The sequence below is a fragment of the Solanum tuberosum genome, unplaced genomic scaffold, assembly GCF_000226075.1.
Source record: "Solanum tuberosum cultivar DM 1-3 516 R44 unplaced genomic scaffold, SolTub_3.0 scf00225, whole genome shotgun sequence".
Classification (NCBI taxonomy): domain Eukaryota; kingdom Viridiplantae; phylum Streptophyta; class Magnoliopsida; order Solanales; family Solanaceae; genus Solanum; species Solanum tuberosum.
Window position 1 is genome coordinate 158,576 of NW_006239149.1, and position 10,510 is coordinate 169,085.

Sequence of the window (10,510 nt, forward strand, 5' to 3'; positions counted from 1 at the left end):
ATTTATGTTCAATTTTTTTTTATTAAATTAAAGTTAGATGAAACAATTACTTAAGTGGAGAACAAATAGCTTTGTAATAATTTATTATGCGATTTTATAAATTTTTGTTTATTTGATAAGATTGAATAAACAATTGGGGCTATTTTAATAGTTTTACAACTTATGAGATTTTTATGTTTATGAGAAAATATACAACACAAAAATTTCATATCGCATGTCCAAACAAAACTTCAAATTCATCTCATGATTCCATATCATGATTCTATATCATGATTCTGTATCATGATACCATATCGCATGGCCAAACGGGCCCTAAAAAATCCCTTCTTACTCTCCGGTCTATAACAGAGTTTGGGGAAAGCTAGTTATGATTCACATTTATTACAATGTATATATGTATTCAGGTTTAAAAGTATTGATATCCTTGAAGTTTAAAAGGAAACAATAAATTACACACTCGAGATATATGCTGCAGTGATTCTGGTGCTTAGAAGGAAAGTAGGTATATGACTTACAAAAAGCTCATTCGTTTTAGAGCTTCAGTTAAATAATTTTCTTAGTATATCCTTATTTCACTAAAAAAAAAAATTCAGGTATGAAATTCAATGATACTAACTGATAAATTGAGAGGTTTTCAACATCAGCAGCATTTTGAATCGTCGCTCTTGCTCGTGCCAGTCCTTCATCTATCTTATCATTATTCCTCTGTGGAAAGTTCCAGTCGAAAAATACTGGCCAATAACAAACGAAAACTGAACTTTGTAGAGTTCCAGACATACAAAAACTCACCCTACACAAACAAACATGAAGATAACTGAACGAGTTCCACAAATTCAAAAGCTTCAAAAGTAACGTTTTCCTAAAATATAACCTAAACTTCATTACTATACATGAGAAGCCCCAATTCAGCAAGAAACCGCAAATAAACAGAGAAATCCAAAACAACAGCGAAATAAAATAAAAACCTACATGCAATTCAAAGCACACACATAGGAGCTTACACAAAACTAAGAAATGGTGAAGATGAAAACGCCAATTGCAGAAAAACATAAAAGTTAACCCGAAATGAAAGGTATATTATGAACAGATAAATACCAAATTCAAGCTTCCATGGTCCGATTGGAAGAACTTCGCCGGGTTTTGGAGACTGGCGAATGAGAGAGAGAGAAAAGTGCATTAGATTTGGAATGAGAAACCAAAACAAAAAATAGGGATTTTTTTTTGAAGTGTAGGGCGCAAATTCATCGTCAAGGTAGCAGCGGTTTAAAACGGTTAATTCAATACATTTTGCGGCGATTAGCAGAGTCATTTTTTTTTCTTAGCACTTGCAAAATGAATTTTTTAATATGTGGTAGCAACATTTTGTGATTTACCATTGAAATATCGGTTTGTTATAAAAATGACTCATTTATATTCTATCGTTTTATAAATGACTCAAAAAATATTTTTTTTCGTCTAATGGAATTTAAAAAATTAATTATGTTTTTAAATCCATATATTAGTATATTTGATTTTTCTAGCAATGTTCATGGGTATATTTAAGAATCTTTCTCACACGTGGAATTTAGCAAGCTTACATCTATAAAACTTTGTCAAGACTACAAGTTCTTTAAAAATAAAATTGGCCTCGACAAATCATATCATACTTTTAAGGAAAAAAATGTTCAATTTTTGGTTCACAAGACCATGCTGTAGATAAAAGATATTTGAAGTTTGTCAAACTCCCATTAACACAAAATTTTGCAACTTTAGTGGCACATATATATATATGTCTAAAGTTGTTCCCAATGGTTAAATTTGCAAAAAATTTAACTTCGGACACAAATTAAATAACAATTCCAAAAATAAGTATTTATGCATTTCATTTATTATTATTTTGATAGAGAATTATATAACGTAAAAATCACATTATTATATGCCTGTGCTACCTTGAAGAAATTACCATACTATACCTAAACAAACGTATAGCAGCAAAATATGAATATGTCCTTTCCTCGAAGATAACATAGGTCATCTCTCTGGTTATTCCATAACAAATAAAAATTCTCAGATTTTTTCTTTTGGTGTTAGAAATTGGCTTATTTATTTGGAATTATTTTGTAGAAGACGAGGTTAAAATTGAGTGATTTTATTAATGCAATTCAAGATACATGATGTTATATTGCGTAATTTTATTCATTTGAGTGACTATTCAAGAAATGTGTAAAAATAACAGAACAGGAAGAAAAAAAAAAAGAATAGGAGGGAACTTGCTTATAGTACAATGTTAGGGAAGTTAGATTTAAATCCAGTGAATTGAAAAAAACTTGTGCAACGCTCTCCTCGATCGCTAGCGTGCAAGCATACGCAAATCCTATCAAAATCCAATGAAACAAATTAATTAAGCATGTTTTGAAATTTCAGTCAACTATTGATGGCGGATCAAAAGTGTTTTTTTAATTGATTAGTCGAATATAAATAATTTCTCATCAAAAGTACTTCTATAAGTTGATTTTAGAAGCTTGATCAAATAGACTATAGATACAATTTTAACAAAAGCTTTGTGTTTTACTTTATAATGTCTGGGCAGGTTATTTTTGTAGTCTTAATAACTATGACTCAAGATGGCTCGTATGATCTAGATCATGGATACCCTCTATAGTCATGATCGACATGCGATAATAAATGACTTAGAGCCTGTTTGGATTAATTTAAAAGTTGGTCAAATTTACTTTTAACTTTTGAAAGTGTTTGGCAAGGTTAAAAAATAATTTTTTAAAAAGTTAAAAGTCAAAGGTACGACTCCCTTACTTTTTATTTTTTTCAACTTACAAATCATTTAAATTTGTCTTTTTATTTTTTGACTTAAAAGCTATTTTTTTAAGCCAATCCAAATAGACTCTCAATCTCAATTTTCTTTTTAAAAAAATTTAGCAAATGACTCATATGATTTGCCTAGCATTATATACTTGGTAATAGTGGCACTACTCTTTTTCCTCACATTCTCTGGTTTTTCGGGGATCAGAAATAGAGGGTGTTTAGATTGACTTAAAAGTTGATCAAATCTATTTTTAAGTCAGTTTTTTATTTTATTTTTGGAAGTGTTTGATAAATATAAAATAACTTAAAATAAGTTAGAAGTGTTTGACAAGGTTAAAAATAACTTAAAATAAGTTAAAACCAGAAGTAAGTTCCCTCCTACTTTTTTATTTTTTGACTTGAAAAAAACGACTAATATGATTATTTTACCACATATTCTTATTAATTGAGGTTTATTAAGTGGTAAAAATGACTTGAGAATAAATAATTAATGCAAAAGGTAAAATATGATTTTTTTAAAAATATATTAAAAGTGACAAGTAAAAATAAAAATATATTTTAAAAATAATGGACAAATAAAAAAAAATAGAAAGAGTAACACTCATTGTGTGCATATTTAAAATAAATTGTAAATAATAATATGTTAGAATTACACTAAAAGAAAATCAGTTCATTAATGCTTTTCTGTTCATACAACAGCTTTAGAGAATAATGTAAAAGAAATTTATTGATGTGGTTAATATATATAACTTAATTTCTGTATAAAAAAAAGAATAAAATTAAAACTGAAGAGTGAAGTAAATAGATATACTATTTCATCATTTCACTTTTACCTGTCACATTTAAATTCGTCACACCCACTAAAAAAATAATTATTAATATGATTATTTTATTATACTATTCCTATTTGTTGATGTTTAATATTACGTCTTGAAAAATGATTTTGGAAAATAAGTAATTAATATTAAGTGTAAAATATGAAGATAATTTATTTTTTCCTCATATATTTAAAGTGACAAATAACAGTAAAAATTTATTTTAAATAGTCGACAGAGAAAGTAATTAATAAGTGAAGAAAACTACCACAATTTATAACCTCAATTAAATAACAAAAAAAAAACTCTAGCACTTGTATTTATAATAATATAATAAAATAAGAATTAATAATTACAATAAAAGTTTAAAGTAAATTTAGGACGTTCATATTATGAAGGCCCTTGATAGAATGTATAAGAATACTGTTAAATAAAGTGTATTAGTAATATATGTATCAATAATATTTATATTAGTAATGCTTGTATTAATTATACATAGATCATTTCTTATGCATTATTAGATTTGGTGTATCAAAAAAAACATGTCTGACATAAAAATATTTATTAACAAAGATATCCTTCATAATTATGGTGGAAAGATGTAAAAATGATTTTGAGGGCCAATATAATCTTTAACCATGTTAATGCATACATTAGAACTCTTTAACTAGAAATTCGTGATATTAGTAATACACAATATAATGTATAACTAATACTTACATTGGTTATGCTTTAACATGAAAAAGTGTACCAAACAAGATAGTATTACTAATACAAAAAATTAATACATACATTATTTTTATTTACATGTATTATTTTTAGGGAAAATTGTACATAATGGCAAACTATTAATTTAAAATAAATAAAATAGCTACAGTTTCATTTATTTTCATTGAGGAGCAAATCTCTCGGTCAGTTTGCTATTAATGGGCCCACGAATTTGTATAAGTAAAAAAATGAAAAAAACTGACGTTATTCCCCTTTATACAGTTTCTTCATCTCGTTTATAACTCCACTTTCCTTCAATTTCTCCTAATTTTTCTCCCCAAAATCAGTTTTAAAATTCAAATCTTCACCATCACGTTCTCAATTGCGGTTTCAAAAATTTCAGGTACCGCCAAAACTTATCTCAATCGATTCATTTAAATTTTTGTCTATTTTTTTCCAGTTTTTCAAGCTATTTTTCATATCAATTCATCATCTATACAGAGTTTCATTTACGCAATGGATGCCCAGTCTTCATCTACAAGATTGACAAGAGGTATAGACTTGAATGTCGAAAAAATTGTAGAACAACCATCGTTTTCGTTGGGTCTAACTCAGAATTTTGGAGAGGTTACAGGTTCAATGTCAAAATCCAACACAATGCAAGAGATAAGATCCAGATTTAAAAAATGACCCAATTAGATTGGGCGAAATTGCTGCAAAATCCAAGCAATCCATTATTGAAGGAGGTAAGAAAGTTCAGTCTGATGTTGGGTCAAGTAAAAAAAGGAAAGAAAAAACAACTAATTATACAGGAGAAAACACAAAAAGAAAGGAAGTTGTTTCTGGCTCATTGGAGCATGACGAGATATTTGTATAATCTTTATTTTGTATATGTTGCGATTGTATATTATTCTTATATTTTCTCTGTTGATTTATGTCTTGTACCTGTTTGTTTATACAGTTGTGTATAGTCGCCATGTTTAATATCCAAACTAAATGTATAAAATAGAAATACTTCACTATACATACAAGGTAAACAATTATACATTGAAATTGATTGTATAATGTATAATATTAATAGTTATTAGTAGCATCACAACAATTTCTCTATATATACAGTATAAACATTTATACATTTGATACAATTTTATGCATTGTTTTTGTATAAGTTTTTACATTTGTATAAGGATACTTTTTGTATAATGTTCATTTAGACATACAATTGCACAGAATCATAAATATACAATTGACAAACCTAAAATAATAGACATATACATATACCTATTATATACAGAATCATACATCCAAACTAAGGACGAACCTTCATTGTATAAATATACAAATTCGAAAAAATAGTCAACAGTTTCATATACTTATACAACTCACGACAACACTAATAGGTATATGTATATAAACTACAACGATTTCTATTTTTCATTTATATACATATTCCCAATATACACTTATATAAAGATTATATACACAAATTAAAGCTTTATACAAATATACAATTGATAAAATTGTATACAAATAATAACAATTGAATAAAATTGTATACAAATATACAGATTCATATTTCCAAACCAAAAGACGCACCTGCACTGTATAAATATACAAATTCGAAACAATAGTCAACAATTTCATATATGAATTATACATATCTGACTGAATCATACCAAAACACATATACGTATAAACTCTTAACAAATCATAATACAATTTCATCTTCATTCATAGATTCGACAACAAATATACAAATCCGAACAAAAATATGACTGTGAACAAAGCGAATCTACGACCCAAAATTCAAAATAATCAATAATATCATCCAGAAAATTTGATGATCACAAATTTTGAAATCATAAGTGTTAAACTCTATTACGAATAAAATATACAACTCGGAATCTACATTCAATTTCAATTGATGAAAGTTTTAAAGCAAATCTGATTTTCAATACAAGCTGAATACCAATTTCGACCAGAAAAAAATTAATATCCAAGTATTTTTCAATAGGAAATACATTTTACCTCCTCTTGATCGTCTACAGCTTGATCGATTTTCTGAACTGAGCTTCAATGGAGTTCTTAGTGATGAAGAAGATGTAGAAGGAAAGAAATTCTACTGACACATAATGTGCGTGATTCCAACGATTTTTTTCCTTTTATTGCAACCAAATTACCACATTTTTTTAATTTTAAAAAAAATATCAAATTGTATATAAAAGGGAATAGGCAACTGAGATATACAGAAAAACTGCTCCATAGCAAACACAAATTTTGCTATGGAGTGCAATTATATAAAGTATAGCTACAAATATAAAATTTATATTTGCTATACATAATTTTTTTTCTTATTTTTACTAATACTACCTTGAAAAGTTTCACTAATTCCGGTGGACAGTAAGCAAGCATGGTTTGAGTCACATAGGGTAATATCACTTCTTTTTTTTATTATCAAAAACTTTTTTTTTTTTTTTTGAGAAATAAAATACTGCGAGTAAATGATCTATATCTTCTACAACTAGTTCTAATTATAGGAGATATAATTCTATAAATATTCTTTTGTGTTTTTTTACTGATACTTTATCCACGTCCGATAGGGACATATATAATATCTCTCCGTTTTCAAAAAAAAAACATAGTTTGACTTAATTTAAAGTTTAAGAAAATAAAGAAGAATTTTCAATCTTGTATTTCTAAATTAAAGTTATATCATATGTATCAAAATGTCATTTAATCTTATAATTTTAAATATGACACGTGAAAGTCAAAATTAAAGTATTGCAAAAAAAAAAAAAAAGGGGGGGGGGGGCTTTTTTAAAAAAACAGAACAAAACAAGTCATTTCTTTTTGAAATAGAGAAAATATATTTTTGCCATTTCAATTTATATGATAATTTCTTTTTATCATTCCGTCAAAAAAAAAGAATAATACGTTATAATACTTAGTAATATTATAATTTTGAAACTTTTATTGTATTTTTAATGAAATTTTTTATAATTTCATAAATATTATGACCTCACAAGTTCTTAAGTTTTTCCAAAAGGCTTATTTTCTTTTATTATAATACATAAATTGAAAAGTTTTTCCAAAAGGATTATTTTCTTTTATTAAATAATACATAAATTGAAATAGATGAATTAAAAAAAAGACTGATCCATAATCAACTGGTTAAATCATTCCGATAAATTGCTATAAAGGGTGTATCTAGAATGTTCCATTAAAAATGCTCCTTTCCCGCCATTTGCTACTTGCACAAACTTTATATAAACTTTACCAAGTCACAGAAAATCAGTTTCACCTGTTACTAACAATTCTCTCGAGCAATACAACACAAAAAAGCGTTCTCTCTCTCCCACCCGCCATTCGCTACTTGCACAAACTTTATATAAACTTCACCAAGTCACAGAAAATCAGTTTCACCTGTTACTAACAATTCTCTCGAGCAATACAACACAAAAAAGCGTTCTCTCTCTCCCACCCGCCATTCGCTACTTGCACAAACTTTATATAAACTTCACCAAGTCACAGAAAATCAGTTTCACCTGTTACTAACAATTCTCTCGAGCAATACAACACAAAAAAGCGTTCTCTCTCTTCCACACTCGCACATGCGCACTTCCTCTCTCTAAAAAGAGCTTAACAATGGCCGACTTACTCCTCTGTGTTCTCCTACTGGTCGCCGGAACACCTCCGTCATCACTTCAAGGGTTGTATTCCACCACTACAAGCTGTGCCGACAAGCTGGTTTCATTCTATATATGGATTTCTTCCCCGCCGATCAATATCTCCCGGCTTACCTTTGATTCAATGTTGCGACAACTTCGCGGTTGCCATTAATTACAATACCGCGATTTGTTTCTACTTGGTTCATAACTGGCCGATCCTTGGATTGCCCGTAAGATTATCTATTTATTTTTCAATATAGGCATTTAATTAACTTTCATGGATAAATGACAATGTTATGAATGCATATTTTACTTAACCATACTAGTTTAACCACTTTGGTGACTAACAAGCTATATGAATACAAATGCACACATAATATCATAAAAAATTTCTGCATGTGAATAACTTTATACATTTTAGTTTGGCCACTTTGGTGACTAGCAAACTATATAAACATAATACATGCATCAAGTGATCATAAATATTATATGTGTAGACGTTAATTTCTCTAGTTTGGCCACTTTGATGACTAACAAACTATTTTTCACAAAGTACACACATATTATTTATATTGCTTAGTGTAATGACCACTTTAATTTATTGGACAATTTAAAACAAAATATAATAATTACATTTTGGGAAGATTAACTTAAGAGTCCAAACACTTTAAATATTCCAACACAAAATTACGCTAAAAATTCAATGATAAATTGATTTGTCAAACTATAGATGGTAGGCACAATATATTCATTAAACGATCAAGATGGCATGGTAAAGGAACTTTGACCAAATATAGCTAATATATAGAATATTCTATTGTATTTAAATTAATCAAACCAAATTAATTGACTAAAAGAAATCAAGGCATATAAGGCAGCGTTGTATTGTACATTATGGACAAGGACCGTGCAAAAACTTAATGTTGTATTTCCTTTCTTGTGGTCAAAGTTTTGTTTAAAAAACTTTAATTAACATATTGTATTGCAGAGTTACATCTAATGTGATGTTTGGACGATGCCCGTGATAATTTTTTTCTTTTTCTTATTTGAATTAGTTGCAGAAGATATACGAAGATTATCTGTTCAAACAATCCAGGCTCGGATATCACATATAAGATTAATACTTTAATACATAATATCAGGATCTTGAACACAATAATCATACATAGAGATCGTTAGGGTCACAGACCTGATACAGAAAACATCATCACAGAGAAAAGCAAAAACGTTAATTGTAAATTGGTTTTTACCTCCTTGCCCTAGCCTTACGTTACCACAACCGTCAGCGATGAAATTATTGTAGAGAATATGTGATAACCCTAATAGGTGGAGGGATGACCAATTTATAGAGGTTAAGACTTAAACTGGTACGTCCATCAAATAATAAACCAATGTACGGACGAGATCTATTATTCATTAAATATTATTTATGGTATTACTTGGGCTACAAGTCAACTTGGGCCATAAGTTAAGAAATAATTAATAATTCGTCCATTCTCCCACTTGGCCCAATGACCATATAACATTAATATTTCATAAACAGTAGTTGAGCTTACAATAAATCTCTTCTATAATGTCCATCATATACCTCAATATAACAACCTACTAATGTGAGTTATGGCGGTTGTACATAAAATTTAAGTTACATACTTCCTTCCATATACTATTACATTAACAACTTATCATACTAGGTTCATATAAAACATATAACATTACGGTCCACAATAATGTCTCATAGAGACTTGTAATATCTCAAACAATAATGTATACACCATTATATGAGAAACAAGAAATTACATTAATGTATATCAGAAACACATAATTGAGCTCAGAGTGTAAAAACGTACATAAATGTATCAATCATAAGTACAACCAAGACCCACTATGTGAACATGTTCTTTAAATGTCTTTGGTTGTAAGCCTTTTGTTAACGGATCTGCAATCATGAGATCAGTTCTAATATTCTCAAGTAACATTCTTTGTTTCTGAACTTCTTCCTTGACAGTAAAGTACTTTAATTCCATATGTTTGGCACCTTTGGAGTACTTATCGTTCTTGGAGAAGAATTTTGGTAATGGTGTTGACAACCCCAAGTCCTGAAATGAAGTTCCGCTGCCATAATGCATGAATTATGGCTTCATAACATGCCACAAATTCTGCTTCCATTATGGATGTAGCAATGATAGGTTGCTTAGCACTCTTCCACGATATTGCTCCTTCAACTAATAGGAACAAATAACCAAATGTGGACTTTCTAGTGTCAACACATCCGGAAAAATCTGAATCTGAGTATTCAGTAACTTCTAAGTGACTGGATTTTCTATACATGAGCATGTAATCCTTCGTTCCTTTCAGGTACCTTAGGACATTCTTTGCAGCTTTCCAGTGATCAATTTTTTACATGCCAAATGTTATATGATATCTTGATTATTTATTCCATTAATGACAGATGTAAATGGTGACACCCCATTATGGGAAGCTATAGCAGCAAAACACCATCCCATATTTGAAATCTTGTAC

At 28.7% G+C, this 10,510-nt stretch overlaps 1 long non-coding RNA gene across 1 annotated transcript; it reads right to left on the reverse strand.

Annotated features, from left to right (window-relative positions):
• Positions 1-588: 588 nt before the first annotated feature.
• LOC107062401 (uncharacterized) lies at positions 589-1,286 on the reverse strand. The gene is made up of 2 exons (XR_001474584.1): positions 1,096-1,286; positions 589-790 (listed from the first exon to the last, which is right to left on the reverse strand). It is a non-coding gene; the product is annotated as an uncharacterized lncRNA (long non-coding RNA).
• Positions 1,287-10,510: the final 9,224 nt, after the last annotated feature.